Here is a 17,421-nt window from a genome sequence, read left to right as displayed (position 1 = left end):
CCTCTGAGCAAAACACTCAGGGTGCACCTAGAGGCGTCCGCTCCGCAGCCGAGCAGAGTGTCTCCTGCCTGGCTCAGCAAAATGACTCACAGAAATATGACTCCACAATCAGTAAGATTGTAAAGTAGGTATGTTTACTCAGTTCTGGGAGGCACAGGGTGGGGGGGTAGCCTCACCAATATCGTGTGCCTAATGTGGCAACTTGCTTTAGTTATAAAAGAGTAAAGAGTTACATATACATGAAGTTTCCCAATACTCTTATACAAATGCATAACCTGTCCCTTTGTGAACAGTCCTCCTTATCTCACACCCCTTGGTTATAGTCCGAACTATGAGGTTGTTTTGATCTGGTTCTCAGGGTCCAAGGGGCTCCTGTTATCTGGAGGTCTAAGCGCAGCACAGGCACAGTACATTGCAAATGTAGCACATATTCATTCTTAATCAGTCACTCTCTAATTTCTAATTCCATGTTTCAGGTGCAGCATACTTGCTCTCTTCTGGATCCACGGGTATTCTACTATTAACAGGAATGTTCAAAGCCTGACAGACCCAGTCCTCTATGTACCCAAATATCGGCCAAAATAAATGGGGTCTTAAGGGTTCTTTTGGTCATTCTATCATACAATACTGGACCATTTTTAATTTACTCTTTCATTTTCTGGGGCCCCTATTGTTCCAATTTCTAATCATTATTCCTAATGGACTTTCTGGTGGTATGTCTGGTAATTTGCTCCCTTTCTTCTGGTCCTTGGTCCTTCACCGGCCAAGTCCCTTGCGGGAGATTGGAACCGCGGTTAGAAGACCTGCACGCTCGCTTCGGAACTGAGTTCCGTCTCAGTCACACTATTACACACCTTGGCAACCGAATCCCACCCAACCGAACGGTATACGCCTTAAACACTTACAACTCCGTCGTCTTCATTTGGATCTTCGCGCGCAGAATTATGGGCAAAATGCAGTGCTGCAGCCGGCAAGGGAGCTCATAACAAAATCAAAATCTTTGCTTACCTTTATTCAGGTTCAAGATGGCATTAGTCCTGACCTGACTCAAACAGGAGCCACCAAATGGTGGGGCGCCCCTCCTATTCAGGAACCAAAGCCCTCCTGGACGAGCCCCCATTTGTAATAAATGGCTCAGTCTTCAAAATAGGATTGCAATCAAAGTTTTACAATTTATTAAACGAATAGAGGTAAGCAAACAGCACTGGGTGCGCTGGGAGTTTCCGCTCCACCAAGACGCACACCAGTTACATCAAGCAGCCGATTTTTATGCTCCTAGGCTAATACATATTCATTACTACTTCTAAAAAAAACAGGGTTATTATAATTAGTTTCTGGAATCTAAACCCTCCTACTGGAGCATGCGTATCAGTCTCCGGTGGTCCCTCTGGGGGTCTCTTGTGCTGAAGGCTCATAGTCTTCCTCCCTCTTGTCCTTCTCCTTTGTCCAACTTGGCTGTATGTCAGAGACTTGTGCAGCGTCCCCTGCAAGCTTTGTCTTTTAGTCATTCTTCAGCTCTCATGGTCTCCTTAATCTCCTGGCCAGATATCAGAAACTTGCATAGTGTCCCATGCAATAGTCATAATAGTTAGCAGTTATTCTGATCCCCCCCCCCCAGATATCAGAGACTTCAAGGAAAAGCCTACAAATACATTTCCCTTCAAGCTCTCTATTGACACGAATTGCTAAAACATTCCTTTGCAAGATACAAGAATTATATACATTAACCACTCTGTTTTTCTTAGACTTGTGGTTATACAAGGGTATGTAAGACAGAAGGTCACATTCATCATACCATGTGGCCCTAGCATTGTTCCATACTGACATGAATCAGATGAACATATTTCACAATGGCATGACTAATCACCTAGGCTGCCCCAGCTAAAGGCTGCCTTTAGCAGCACTTAAGCACATGACTTGCCTAAAATTCATGTAGACACAGGTGGAAGTTAACTAGTGAAGACACATGCAGCATTCTCTACTTTCACAAGTGCACGTGTTTGTAGATCTTTCACTTACTTGGTATGCCCTCTCTGTCTGTCCATGTGGTTTCATATTGTTGGCTAATTAAGCTCCACAACACTACTCTTTCACTCCCCATCCTCCTTTGTGGAGGGGGATAGAGGAGAAAAAAACTATGATTTGTGGGAGAGGGTGTGTTTGTTACAGCTTGAGATAAAGGTAATTAAAGGGAAAAAGAAAAAAGAAAAAAAAAGAAAACACAAAAAAAAAAAAACAAGCAAAGCCCATGCAGAAGCAAACAGACAGAAAACAATTATTGTTTACTTCCTATCAGCAAGTGATGTTTGGCCACATCTTGAGAAGCAGAGCCTTAATATGCTGTGGTGGTTTTACCCTGCTGGGCAGCTCAGTTCTACCCTAGCTGTTCTTTCACTTCCCCTCCTCAAAGGAAAACCATATGTTTTCATTTTGATTGATCTGTAATCATCTGTTGATTCACCAGATGGTTGTTATACAGGGAGCAGATGGGCCTGCCTTACTCATCTCCAGTGTCTCTCCTGGTGTGAAAGGCCCTTCTTTTTCAGTCTGCAGAGCTGTGAAGTGGTTTTGGAAGGGCACCTCAGGCTTCAGGGGAAGACTCTTCCTCCTGCTGGTCCTTGCTGTTGCTTCCATTCCTCTGTGTTATTGGACTCCCTCCCATCTATATGTGCCAGTGAGGGAGTTCTTGGCTGTGGGTCCACTGCAGGCAGTGCTTGGAATCAGCTAACTCCTCAGTTTCCCTGATGTTACACAGCCTTCTCACTGCCTCCTGTAGCTCAGCCACCTGGTGCAAGAGGTCCTCCACCTGGGCACACCTTTTACAGGCAGGTCTGCCGTCTGCCTCAGGAGGAAGATCTAGATGCTTCCTGCAGTCTGAGGTCTGCACTGCAGCCCCTCCCTTCAGCAGCTTTGTTGGTGTGGAGGCATTGGTCATCACTGGGGGAGATGGGGCAGACCCCTCAGCCTCAACTTGCAGTCTCTGCTCTCAGAAAAGTGCCTGCTATTCTACCTTAAGGGTCAGGTAGGATGAGTGTCTTCGACCTGTGTAGATAGTCACAGAACAATGCCTGGTTGCTGGGTTGCGTACTTCAAATCTCCCACTCAACCAGTGGAACGGCCCTCCTTGGAAGAGGTGCCCATCCTGAGTACCCTCCCACAAGAACTGGAATACCACACCCTGTTTACCAATCCTGGTTGCTAGTGCTTGGTAGGGCTGTCTTTTGTATGTGTGTGTAGTAGCTGCTCCTATTCCTGTCCCCGCCTACACCTCATCAGCCGCATGGGAGAGCTGCCGGCTCCAGACTGGTCTCTGTGCTACCCTGGGGTTTCCCTGAATCAGGAAACCTTCCCGTACTCCGTGATCCTTTGCCTTTTTGCAGAATGCGCCTGTACCGGAGCTGATCGCAATGGTGAGATAATGAAAGCCTTACTCAGTACTGGGGCCAGTCCTCTTTAATATTGTTAACGATGATCTGGATGGGGGTATTTGAGTGTACCCTCAGTAAGTTTGCAGATGACACCAAGTTAGGTGCGTGTGTCGATCTGCTCGAGGGTAGGAAGGCTCTGCAGGAGGATCTGGATAGGCTGGATCGATGGGCTGAGGTCAACTGCATGAAGTTTAACAAGGCCAAGTGCCGGGTCCTCCACCTGGGGCACAACAACTCCAAGCAGAGCTACAGGCTGGGAGATGAGTGGTTGGAAAGCTGCCAGGCAGAGAAGGACCTGGGAGTATTGGTTGATAGTCGGCTGAATATGAGCCATCAGTGTGCTCAGGTGTCCAAGAAGGCCAATGGCATCCTGGCTTGCATAAGAAGCAGTGTGGCCAGCAGGGCTAGGGAGGTGATCGTCCCCCTGTACTCAGCTCTGGTGAGTCCGCACCTTGAGTACTGTGTTCCCTTTTGGGCCACTCTCTTCAAGAAGGACATCGAGGTGCTTGAGCGAGTCCAGAGAAGGGCGACGAAGCTGGTGAGGGGCCTGGAGAACAAGTCCTATGAAGAGTGGCTGAGGGAGCTGGGTTTGTTCAGCCTGGAGAAAAGGAGGCTCAGGGGCGACCTTATTGCTCTCTACAGGTACCTTAAAGGAGGCTGTAGCGAGGTGGGGGTTGGTCTATTCTCCCACATGCCTGGTGACAGGACGAGGGGGAATGGGCTAAAGTTGCGCCAGGGGAGTTTTAGGTTGGATGTTAGGAAGAACTTCTTTACCGAAAGGGTTGTTACATATTGGAATGGGCTGCTCGGGGAAGTGGTGGAATCACCATCCCTGGAAGTCTTCAAAAGACGTTTAGATGTAGAGCTTAGGGATATGGTTTAGTGGGGACTGTTAGTGTTAGGTCAGAGGTTGGACCTGATGATCTTGAGGTCTCTTCCAACGTAGAAATTCTGTGATTCTGTGATTTTTTTTGGTTAACTATATTACCAATTAAAAACCAAGAGATGCTCCTGAACAACTTGAAATTTTTAAGCTAATAATGCAGTTTTACTTCCCTTCTATGAAATGCTTCAGACATCCAGATGTTTTTTAAAAGACACACAAGATATGTAGTTTTTCCACCACTTTTGTGTGTTTGTTTCCAGTGATTTGGTTCATTCACTGAGTGAACTAACTTTTTGTAACTCTGTTAACATTTTAAAGATATAATTATAATCACTTTGCTCCACAACAGATTGGGGACCAGGGGCAGAATAAAATGACAGATATTCTTCCACTGTTGTATTTATTTCCAGAAGTTAGATGTAGTAATATACTTGCTTGGCCCCTTTGTTTCACCCTTGCCCTCCTCCCCTTTGCTTCATCCTTTCCTTCACCCTTTTTGAAATGAATCTGTCTTAAGAAGGCATCAGTACAAAATGGAATTGATGTTGAAATCCTTTCTTCCTTATCTGTAGTGTTTTAAAGAAAAAAAAAAATTGTTTTGAAATCATGCACTGAGGAACTGTTATTAGAAAACAGAGAGCAATTACTGCATTTTTATAATAAAATATCCTTCTTTTCTATTTGACTTTAAATCTGAAGAGGTACAAGTTTAACAAACATTTCATTTATGTTTCTTTTTCTTCAGAGGAAGCCTAATTGCTATGATTGTGATCATATGCTTACTTGTGATCTTTGTTTTACTGTTCTCACACTGCTTATCCTGTTTTTCTGAAGCTTCTACCTTATTTTGGAACAGTGAGTCCTTCTACTGTCCGCTTATCTACTTTGCATTTCTCCTTATTACGACTACACAACTACCTTAGAATACAGAAAATTAGTTCTCTATTGCAAAAGCACAACTTAGTTTTTCACACCATGTATACAGATCACTTCCTGGCTTGTTTTCCAGATCCCAGAATTGCAATTCAATTGCTTTCTAATTTCAATTTAATTGCTTAATAACTGCTCAATGAAGAAAATACAATGAATGATTAAAAAGCAATGTGAAGCATAAAGCAATCAAAATGCAGACAACTATTTATGTTCAACTGTTTATGTACGGTTTTAAATTTGAAGGAATGAGAGATGCTGAAAAGGTACTTGGCAGAATCATTTGACTGGAAGCGGTCATAACACAAGTCTTGCTACTGTCTAGACAGTGCTCACTGACGTCCACCTGTGTACCTCTTCTTGAGGGGTCAGGATATGAGAAGAGTGTGAAGGTATAAGAAAGGCTGTGAAGGTATAAGAAAGTGTCGTGGTTTAACCCGGCCGGCAGCTAAACACCACGCAGCCGTTCGCTCACCCTCCCCCCTCCCTCTCTAGGACGGGGGAGAGAAATGGAAAGTGAAGCCTGTGAGTTGAGATAAAGACAGTTTAATAAGACAGGAAAATAATAATAACAATAATAATAATAATACAATGATGACAATAGTACTACCACTAATAATATGTACAAACAAGTGATGCACAATGCAATTGCTCACCACCCACTGACTGATGCTCAGCCTATCCCCGAGCAGTCCGGCCCCCTCCCCCTGGCTAGCCACCCCTATATATTGTTTAGCATGACATCAGATATTATGGAATACCCCTTTGGCTAGTTTGGGTCACCTGTCCCGAGTCTGTCCCCTCCCAGCTCTTACTGCACCCCCAGCCTGCCCATTGGCAGGACAGAGCAAGAAACTGAGATGTCCTTGTCTTGGTATAAGCACTGCTCTGCAACAATTAAAACATCGGGGTGTTATCAGCACTCTTCTCATCCTAAGCCAAAACACAGCATTCCACGAGCTACTAGGAAGAAAATTAATTCTGTTCTAACTGAAACCAGGACATCTATCCACCCCTTATTCCATACCATTTATGTCATGCTCAGGTTACACTCTTTTCCATACATTCTAATTAGTCACCTATAGTAGTCATGGTAGTGGTAACATACAGTATTATATAATAATTAACATGGTACAATTCAGTTCATGGGCTATTCTCACCCAGTATTAAATCTCCTTGAGGTACACACCGGACCTCTCCGTTCTTCTGCATCACCCACCAAGTGTATCCAGGTCCCTTGACTTTATTTTGTTTTATGGCAAAACCGGCTTTCAGAAGGATTTGGACTATTTTCTTCCCTTTCTCAAAAACTTCCTCTGCTGTGTCACCATGCCACACAATAATGCCATCGATGTACTGCAGGTGTTCAGGAGATTCCCCCTGCTGTAGCGCAGACTGGATCAGCCCATGGCAAATGGTAGGGCTGTGTTTCCACCCCTGGGGCAGCTGATTCCAAGTACATTGGACTCCCCTCCAAGTGAAAGCAAATTGTGGCCTGCACTCTGCTGCTAGAGGGATGGAGAAAAATGCATTAGCGATATCAATTGTGGTGTACCACTTGGCTGCCTTCCATGGTCTCGTAAGTAAAACCATAGGGTGGCACGGGGTGAGTACCCACCATATCGTCTTCCTTGTGTGGATGAACGCCTACCCCTGATAGCTGAGACACTGCTCTGTACAGGTACAGAGGAGAATAATCTCTCTTCAAGTTGGTGGACCTTTTCAGAAAGTTTCTCCACAGTGTTCTCTTTTGGTCGGTGGACACTGGTTGGTTCATGTGGGGAGGAAGATAGATTCTCTTAAAGTTGGTGGAACTCTTCAGAAAGTTTCTCCACAGCTGAGACGCAGGCCTGTAAGGAAGAGGAGAGACTTTCTTCATACTGCCGGAGTTGTTTAGCCACTTCATCCACTGCGGGTTCCTCATCCTCTTTCCAGGCCATTATTGCCAATGAGCTGGCATATGATGATGGTGCACTCCATACAAACTTCGGCCACATGGGTCGTGTACACCTGACTTCATCTGGATCTTTGGATGTTTGTCTGAGGTCTGGATCCTCATAAATCACTTCCTGTATGGCTAATTCCCTCAGGTACTGGACTCCCTTCTCCATAGTGGTCCACTTGCCTGGTAGACATAAAAGTTCTTCCTTGAAGGGATACCTTTCCCTCACAGCTGAGAGGAGACGCCTCCAGAGGCTGTGAGATTGTGCTCCATCTACAATTGCTTTGTCAATGCCTGCGTCTCTAGCAAGGGATCCCAGTCGCTTGGCTTCCCTGCTGTCTAATTCCACACAATTGGCTCCAGTGTCCCAGCATTGGAGCAGCCAGGTGACAAGCTGCTCACCTATACAGCGACCAAAATCTTTTCGCACATCTCGTAGCTCGCGCTCGTTTAGACTTCGGGTAGTTACTGTTGATTTTTCGGCATCCTCATCTTGCTCCTCCTGAATCCTTGATGGCCCAGCGTCGTCGTCGTCTCCGTCATCTCCATACCTAGATTTGGCAGAAGACTCTCTGCGTTCTAAATGACCTGAATCTCTATACCATTTTTTCACCTTCTCTACAGGGGCAGCTTGCACTGCTACTGCTCGTTTCTCTGACCTTGTTACAGGGTCTGCCACAGAGGTTGGAATACCCTCTGCAGGGGCAGCTTGCACTGCTACCGCTCGTTTCTCTGACACAGCCACAGAAACTGGAGCGGCTGCAGGAACTGGAGCTGGAGCAGTTGCAGGAGCTGGAACTCGAGCGGCTGCAGGAACTGGAGCTGGAGCGGCTGCAGGAACTGGAGCTGGAGCAGCTGCAGGAGCCGGGACTGGAGCGGCTGCAGGAGCCGGGACTGGAGCGACTGCAGGAGCCGGAGCTGGAGCGGCTGCAGGAGCTGGGACTGGAGCGGCTGCAGGAGCTGGGATTGGAGCGGCTGCAGGAGCTGGAATTGGAGCATCTGCAGAAGCTGGACCTGGAGCTGGGACTGGAGCGGCTGCAGAGTCCACCGTAGGGGTCACAGTGGCCGTTGGATCTGTCACAGGGCTTGGAGTGGCCGCAGGGTCTGTCACTAAGTTGATAGCAGTATCAATGGCAGCTCGATAGGCATGAGCCAGGCCCCAGCACGTTACAATGATTTGTGTTACTTTGGAACTGCCAGAATCATGACACCTTTTTTTCAAGCATTCTGCCAGTTTTTGAGGATTTTGCAATTGTTCAGGGGTGAATTTCCAAAACACTGGGGGTGCCAACTGCTCTAGATGCCTGCCCATATCCTCCCATACTCCCTGCCACCCACAACTATACTGCCTCCGGGCAGATCTCCGGATGAGCTTCCTAAGTAGTTGTTTAACTTTAAGCAAAATCTGAAATAAGGGCTCTACTTCATGGACAAGCACCAGCAGTTGGTCCACAGGGAAAGGAAGAACAGGGGAAGATGTTTTGCTGATGACAACAGGTCTTCTTTGTACAGACCCTGAACAGATGGAGTAGAATGGGACTATGGGGGATTGGAAGAGCAGCAGACACTGATGGCTCCACTGGGGACAACTTTTACTTTTTGCATCTGTTGTGGTTTAACCTGGTAGGCAGCTAAACACCACATGGCTGTTTGCTCACTCCCCTCCCTGCAGTAGAGGGGGGAGAAAATTGAGAAGTGTAAGAATTCATGGACTAAGGACAATAAGGAAAGGAAAGGGAAAAGAAAAGAACCCACGATAGCAACAAAAAAAGAATAAACAAAACAAGTGATGCACAATGCAATGGCTCACCACCAGCCAGCTGATACGCATCCAGTCCCGGAGCAATGGCAAACCTCCGCAGCAAACTCCCCTCAGTTGTATTGTTCAGCATGATGTCATATGGTGTGGAATATCCCTTTGGCCAGTTTGGATCAGCTGTCCTGGCTGCGTCCCCTCCCAGCTTCTTGTGCACTCCCAGTCTCCTCACTGGCAGAGAGGTTGGGAGAAGATGAAAAGTCCTTGACTCTGTATAAGCACTGCTCAGCAACAACTGAAACACTGGTCTGTTATCAGCATTATTTTCATCCTAAATCCAAAACCACAGCACCGTACTGGCTACTAGGAAGAAAATGAACTCTATCCCAGCTGAAAATAGGGCAACATGTTATCCATGAATGTGAAACGTGCTGCAATCAAACAAGTCAAGCAGTTAAAGCCTCTCTGGTATGGAGGACGATGGCTGAAATATAAATATCGGGAGACCTGGCAGGTTGATTACTTTCTAAATAATTGACTGTCCTGGTTTCAGTTAGGACAGAGTTAATTTTCTTCCTAGTAGCTGGTAGAATGCTATGTTTTGGCTTAGGATGAGAAGAGTGCTGATAACATTTCTGACAAAGCAATTGCAGATGGAGCACAATCTCACAGCCTCTGGAGGCGTCTCCTCTCAGCTGTGAGGGAAAGGTATCCCTTCAAGGAAGAACTTTTATGTCTACCAGGCAAGTGGACCACTATGGAGAAGGGAATCCAGTACCTGAGGGAATTAGCCGTACGTAACATGGACCTCCGATAGCATTTGCAGGGATACCTTGGCAGGCCCTATCCCCACAAATCATAAAAACATCAGGAGGTAGTGCCTTAGCTTTTGGAATAATCGTACAGCTGTAGTCGTTACCCCTTGTCTTCACGCCATAAGCCCCCAAAACTTGCCTAGCAGTGTCATTGTAACCACAGGTGTTATTTGTGTTTCTGTACCCATATGGCCCTTCTGAAGTCACATTTGTCCACTCTGTTGGATTGTGTTTTTTGAAAGGATTTAATCTTTGCTGTAAATTACCCAACACAAAACATGTTTGAGTCAAATTCAGTGATGTGTTCCCGATCCTCTGAGACCCAAGTAACTGTAACTCTTGTGGATCCCAGGGCAGCGGGACAGTAAGTGAATTTATTAATTTCGCTGAGCACGCAGCAACAGATGAGGCACTGCGGCAATTGTTGGTGGCATACTGGCCAAACTCAGAAGGGTCATACACAGGTATACCTATGAGGCAAGTCCTGAACGGGTCCGTGGACAATGCCATGGACAGACAAAATTCTGATATACCAGTCTGATTAGACCAGTTTTATTAGACCACAGATTTCATTGCAGCTCGATCTTAGTCACGAGCACAAGCACTGCTGGCAGTATTAGAATCACCATCAGCAACTTCCCCGTCCCTTGAGACATCTCGGGCAGCCTTCACAAATCGGCTTGGCACCCAAACTGGTCCTGCTCAGCATACTGTGAGTCTGATAAAATATTGCGTCACACGTCTCACCACATCTCTGTTCCGCGTCTCACTGCGTCTCTGTTCCACATCTCACTGCGACACTATTCTGCGTCTCACCTCAACACTATTCTGCGTCTCACCGTGTCCCGTGTCTCACCGCATCTCTGTTCCACGTCTCTCTGCGTCTCACCACGTAGCACAATCACATAGTCACATAAAGAGGCCTCTTGCACTTCTCATTCATACCTCAAGAAAATATCACTTAAAATAATTTGTCTGTGGCTTCAGGAAGTCCTTGTCTACTCCCGCGGTGAGCGGCTGAGAGTGGAGACCCCTCCGAGGAAAATGCTCGGGGTGCACCTAGGGGCGTTCGCTTCACAGTCGATCCCACAGCTGAGCAGAGCGGCTCCTGGCACAAGGAATGATGCTATTATAGTTTTGTGTTGGGAATTGGCATACAGGACGTGGACATGTACTCATGGAACAATTGTTCCATTTGAGCTTGCTTTAAACAACCAGGGGTAGGCCTTAGAAATCTCAGGGCCTGCTGTAGCTGAGCAAACCAAGCTGCCAGAGTAACTGTGAGAAGCTCTCAAGGCAATGACTCCCACATCGCCCAATTAAGGAACTCAGAAAATATTGTTACCAGCAGCTGGCCTCAAGGACTAGCTCTACGTGACCGTTATTAACAAAGGGGGTTGTTTTCCTGACTGCTAATCAAAAAGGGGGGTTGTTTTCTTGCAGGTGGGGTTGTTTTCTTGTAGTTGTTTGTCTGAGTGCTTTTGACCAATAATCTTGTGTGAAACACTGTCCGCCCCTGTTAAGTTCACTATAAAAGTTAGGCTATTCGGGCAATAAAATGGAGCAGCATGATCTGACTCAACTGGTGTCTGTCGTGCTTTTGGCCGTGCTTCGCAACAGTTTTGTATAATTACACCAAAGAGATACATTGCAATAGGGAGCTGTATTGGGTCTGGCTGGAATGTTAACTTTCCCAGCAGCAGCCCATACAGTGCTGTACTCTGTACTTGTAGCTGGAACAGCAGTGTTATCACACCAGTGTTGTGTCTGCTGCTGAGCAGCAGTGGCACAGCATTGGGCTTTTCTCTAACCCTCCTAGGGGATGGGCAAAAGGTGAGGAGAGAAACATCACCAGGGCAGCTGGCCTAAACCAATCAAAGGGATATTCCATACCATGTGATGTCACACTCAGCAATAAAAGGTGGAAACAGGAAGAAGAGGGGAGGGGTGGGCTCTCGTTGGGAAAACCTCGGTCCTCCTCTCGAACACCGGCTGCGTGCGTTGAGGCCTTGCTTCAAGGACGTGGTCAATCATCGCTCATTTGTGGGAAGTAGAGAGTAATTTCTTTCCTCTGCACTTCCATATAGCCTTCATTTATTTTGTTTGTTTGTTTTCCTCCCTTCTTTTTATTTTCCTTTTTTTTTCCCCTCCCTTTCCCCTTTCCCTTTTTATTTTCCCCTTAGTTAAATTGTTAGTTCATGGTAGTCTTTATTTAATTATTATAATTATTTCCCTTTAATTAAATTATCCTTATCTCAACCCGTGAGTTGTTCTTTGCTTTACTTCTCCCCCTCCTCATCTAAAGGAGGGGGAGTGAGAGAGCGGTTGTGGGGTTTAGCTGCCCAGTACGGTAAAACCACCACAGGAGCAAGTGTGGCATTGACGATTTTTTTCATAATTTGGCTTTATGCCCAAGCAATTGAACCTTACACATGATGTTGCTGTTACACTTCCCAGGATATCTAATTCCTGTGGCTCTGCATGTGAATAATACAATACAGGTGCACTCGCTGCTCTACCGAAAATAACAGCTCCTTAAATTTTAGAAACAAGTTTTCCTTTGTGATGTGTCTCAAATGTGCCCTCTCAATGCACTGAGCAACGCCTATAGCATGCTGCGAGTCTGATACAATATTCAAAGGTATTAGGTTTTTATTTTTCTTTTGACGCGTCTCTCTGCGTCGTGCGTCTCACTTCTTTTTTCTTTTTTTTTTTTTTGCCATTATAATTGTAATCAATTATCCTCGGCAAAACAAACAATCTGGTCAAAGTTGTACTTGATCGACCTAACAGCAATACACTACAGTCATTCCCAATTGGTCCTTTGACGTTCAATGGAACTTTATGAACGTGAGTACCCCACAAAGTGGCGTCTGTTACTGTGGAGACATCCACTCCAGCACTCCCTCTGGTTCTTGCTGAGAGGGTGTCCACGGTGGTAACTGTAGCAGTGGGGCTGCAGCACAGAATCCTGCTCCACCGTGGTACTCCATGGGCTGCAGGGGGACAGCCTGCTTCACCATGGTCCTCACCACAGGCCTCAGGGGACTTCTGCTCCGGCACTTGGAGCAACTCTCCCCCTCCTTCTTCACTGACCTTGGCACCTGCAAGGCTGTTTCCCACTCCTCTCACTCTCCCAGCTGCTGTGAAGCGCAGCGTTTTTGTTGTTGTTGTTTCTCTCTTTCTTAAATCTGCTCTCACAGAGGTGCAAACAACATCGCTTATTGGCTCGGCTCTCGGTCAGCACCAGGGCCCTTACCTAATATGGGGCAGTTTCTAGATTCTTCTCACAGAAGACACCCCTGTGGCCCCCTGCTACCAAAAGCTTGCCATGTAAACCCACTACATTCCACCCCTCGCCTTTCTGAAAAGCATATTTAGAATAATCACAATATACTCTTTACAATTATCACAATCTTCACAAACTTCACTTCCATCAAAAAGAAAAGGAATTCGCCACACCAAAATAAACATAACATCATCACAACACTGATGAGGTGGACAATTTACACACACACTGTAATAAATGACTGAGGCCCAAATAGGATTGCAATCAAAGTTTACAATTTATTAAACTAATAGAGGCAGGCAAACAGTGCTGGGTGCACTGGGAGTCTCTGCTCCACCAAGATGCACACCAGTTACATTAGATGGCAGGTTTTTCTGCTCCTAGGCTAATACATATTCATTACTACTTCTAGAAAAAGCGGGGTTATTATAATTAGTTCTCGGAGTCCGGACTCTCCCATTGGGGTATGCGTATCCGTCTCAGGTGGGCGCTCTGGGGGTCCCTCATGTTGAAGGCTCGTAGCCTTCCTCCCAGGCTTTGTCCTTGTACTGGGTCTGTCTGGAATGTTAACTTTCCCGGCAGCAGCCCATACAGTGCCGTACTCTGTACTTGTAGCTGGAACAGCAGTGTTATCACACCAGTGTTGTGTCTACTGCTGAGCAGCAGTGGCACAGCATTGGGCCTTTCTCTAACCCTCCTAGGGGGTGGGCAAAAAGTGAGGAGAGAAACATCACCAGGGCAGCTGACCTAAACCAATCAAAGGGATATTCCATACCATGTGATGTCACACTCAGCAATAAAAGGTGAAAACAGGAAGAAGAGGGGAGGGGTGGGCTCTCGTTGAGAAGACGTCGGTCCTCCCCTCGAACACCGGCTGCGTGCATTGAGGCCTTGCTTCAAGGATGTGGTCAATCATCGCTCATTTGTGGGAAGTAGAGAGTAATTTCTTTCCTCTGCACTTCCATATAGCCTTCATTTATTTTGTTTGTTTGTTTTCCTCCCTTCTTTTTATTTTTCCTTTTCCCCTCCCTTTTCCCCTTTCCCTTTTTATTTCCTCTTAGTTAAATTGTTTAGTTCATGGTAGTCTTTATTTAATTATTATAATTATTTCCCTTTAATTAAATTATCCTTATCTCAACCCGTGAGTTGTTCTTTGCTTTACTTCTTCCCCTCCTCATCTAAAGGAGGGGGAGTGAGAGAGCGGTTGTGGGGTTTAGCTGCCCAGCACAGTAAAATCACCACAGTCCTTCAGTTGTTCTTCATTTTCCCTTCTCTCTTTGTTTAGTAGTCTCTGGGCCAGATATCAGAGATTTAAGTGGCCTCTTGTAAAATGGTCTGTAGTTATCTAAAAGAAGAAAAACTCCCTCCTATTCCCTAATCTCCCAGACCCAGACTTGAGCTTCAAAGCTAACCCTTCAGGTTATCTCAAACCCCTCCTTATTTTCTTTTCTCCCAGACTTGGGCCTCAATGTTAACCCTTCAAAGCCCCTATTGACACAAACTGCTAGTCCATTCTTTTGCAAGCTACAAGAACTATATACACTAACCACTGTTTCTCTCAGACTTCTGGTTATACAAGGGTATGTAAGACAGAAGGTCACATTCCATCATGTGGCCCTAGCATTGTTCCATATTGACATGGATCAGATGAACATATTTCACACACACCACCCCTCATCCCTTCACCACACTAATATGAAACATATTCCTCACAATTGCTGCTTTCTTAAATTCTTCACAACTAATACATTCTTAAAAAAAAAAAATCCAGTCCATGTTTTGCCCGTTACTTCTCTCGACTGTCATCCTTATCTCAATGAAGAAACCAATCTTCTGACAGTATCGGAGAATAAATGGCACAGAAACTATAGTAATGCTGAGTCGAACTGGAGCAAACAATTTGTGAATAGCATATGCCAACAGAAATGTGCCTGTACCAGCAGCCCTTTTAGTTTGTAGCGATGATTCACTGAAACCAAGTTTGCAGAGAACTGCAGTCATATCCACACCACTTGACACAGCCAGGTAGGAGGTTCCTAGAGATACTGATGAAATTCCAACATGGAATGAAACCCCTACAGCACCACATTCTTTGAAAACTTTTTTTCAGCTGCTGGGATTTATTGAGTTTCTTGTTTTCACTGCTGAGATCTGTGGCTGCCTTTTCAGGGGATCCACCCACATCCTTGGCCAAGCTGCCGGCGGCGGCCCCCAGCGCCAGCAGAGGGGCCGGCGGGCTGAGGGGGGGCCGGCGCGAGGGTGTGGGGTAGTGGGGGAGAAAACAACGGCAGCAGCAGCGGCTCGCGGGGACCTGCAGGGTGGCAGGCCCGGGCACAGGAGCAGGCAAACATGATGCAGCAGCCCGATGCGTGCAGACGGGCGCTCAAACCGGAGAAATGCAGCAGCCGGCAGCGGGGCAGGCTGGCGGGTGCCCGGAGCTGACAGCGGGGCGGGCAGCAGGGCTGGTGGCGCTTTGCACCAGGCGTTCTGTCAGTCCCAGGCGGTACTGCTAGAGCTTAAGCCGCCGCCATCACTTCCTGCTGCTCGGCTTTCATACCGTACAGCGCATTAATCACTGTCTGCCACGTCCCAGTTACTTCTTTATCCAGCTTTCCACTTGAGATGACTTTATCCCATAAACGATCTCCTACCTCCCGCCACTCTTCTGGGCTCACAGCGCTACTCGTCCCCTGTCTTCACCGACTCCTCCATTCTCCCGTAGAAGTTTTGAGGTCTGGCTCAATCACCAACGTCCTAGGTCCTGCTGTGTTCGGGCACCATTTGTTGCAGGAAGAATGGCCGAAGTCATGACAGAGACCAATATGGTCAGATCATACTCTATTTATTACCCGAATAGCCTGACTTTTATAGCAATCTAGCAGGGACGGATAGCGTCTCACACAAGATTATTGGTCAAAAGCACTCAGACAAACAACTGCAAGAAATCAACCCCCTTGTGATTAGCAGTCACATAGATTGAAGTCAGCTGCTGGCAACAATATTTTTAGCTCCTGTCGTGGTTTAACCCGGCCGGCAGCTAAACACCATGCAGCCGTTCGCTCACCCTCCCCCCTCCCTCTCTGGGACGGGGGAGAGAAATGGAAAGTGAAGCCGGTGAGTTGAGATAAAGACAGTTTAATAAGACAGGAAAATAATAATAACAAAAATAATAATAACAATAATAATAATAATGATACAATAGTGATAATACGAAAGTAATAATAGTATGTACAAACAAGTGATGCACAATGCAAATGCTCACCACTCGCTGACCGATGCCCAGCCTAACCCCGAGCAGTCCGGCCCCCTCCCCCCGGCTAGCCACCCCTATATATTGTTTAGCATGACGTCAGATGGTATGGAATACCCCTTTGGCTAGTTTGGGTCACCTGTCCTGGGTCTGTCCCCTCCCAGCTCTTACTGCACCCCCAGCCTGCCCGTTGGCAGGACAGAGCAAAAGGCTGAAATGTCCTTGGCTTAGTATAAGCACTGCTCTGCAACAATTAAAGCATTGGGGTGTTATCAGCACTCTTCTCATCCTAAGCCAAAACACAGCATTCCACCAGCTACTAGGAAGAAAATTAATTCTGTTCTAACTGAAACCAGGACAGCTCCTCAATTGGGCAATAAGGGAACATCATCGTGGGAACTTCTCGTAGTCGTCCTGGTAGCTTGGTTTGCTCAGCTGCAGCAAGTCATGGCCTCCTTGCTGTTTCAAAAATCCCTCTACAAATTTTCCTCCTAGTAGCTGCTAGGGTGCTACATTTTTGGATTTAGGATGAGAATAATGTTGATGAACACTGATGTTTTAATTGTTACAGAGCAGTGCTTACACTAAGCCAAGGAGTTTTCAGCTTCTTGCTCTGTTCTGCCAGGGGGCAGGCTAGGGGTGCAGCAAGAGTTGGGAGGGGACAGACCCAGGACAGGTGACCCAAACTAGCCAAAGGGGTATTCCATACCATCTGACATCATGCTAAACAATATATAGGGGTGGCTAGCCGGGGGAGGGGGGCCAACTGCTTGGGGATAAGCTGGGCATCAGTCAGCGGGTGGTGAGCAATTGTATTGCGCATCACTTGTTTCATACACATTATTAATAGTAGTACTATTATCATTATTATTTTATTTTACTGTCTTAATAAACTATATCTCAACTCACAGGCTTCATTTTCTCATTTCTCTCCCCCATCCCAGAGACGGAGTGGGGAGAGTGAGGGAACGGCTGTGTGGTGCTTAGCTGCCGGCTGGGTTAAACCACAACAACAACTGTGAGGGCAGTCAAACGCTGGAATAGAGGCATTTGAATAACACTCTCAATAATACACTTTAACTTATGGTTAGCCCTGAAGATGTCAGGCAATTGGATTTGATGGTC

General features: G+C 46.4%; 1 long non-coding RNA gene across 1 annotated transcript; it reads right to left on the bottom strand.

Moving 5' to 3' along the window:
- Nucleotides 1-11,834: 11,834 nt before the first annotated feature.
- On the bottom strand, nt 11,835-16,904 carry LOC140000547 (uncharacterized). Its single transcript, XR_011805592.1, has 2 exons — nt 16,309-16,904; nt 11,835-15,810 (listed from the first exon to the last, which is right to left on the bottom strand). It is a non-coding gene; the product is annotated as an uncharacterized lncRNA (long non-coding RNA).
- Between the last annotated feature and the right edge of the window lie 517 nt (nt 16,905-17,421).

Source organism: Anas platyrhynchos, chromosome W (genome assembly GCF_047663525.1).
Source record: "Anas platyrhynchos isolate ZD024472 breed Pekin duck chromosome W, IASCAAS_PekinDuck_T2T, whole genome shotgun sequence".
Taxonomy (NCBI): Eukaryota; Metazoa; Chordata; class Aves; order Anseriformes; family Anatidae; genus Anas; species Anas platyrhynchos.
This window is presented reverse-complemented; position numbering and strand designations above follow the sequence as displayed.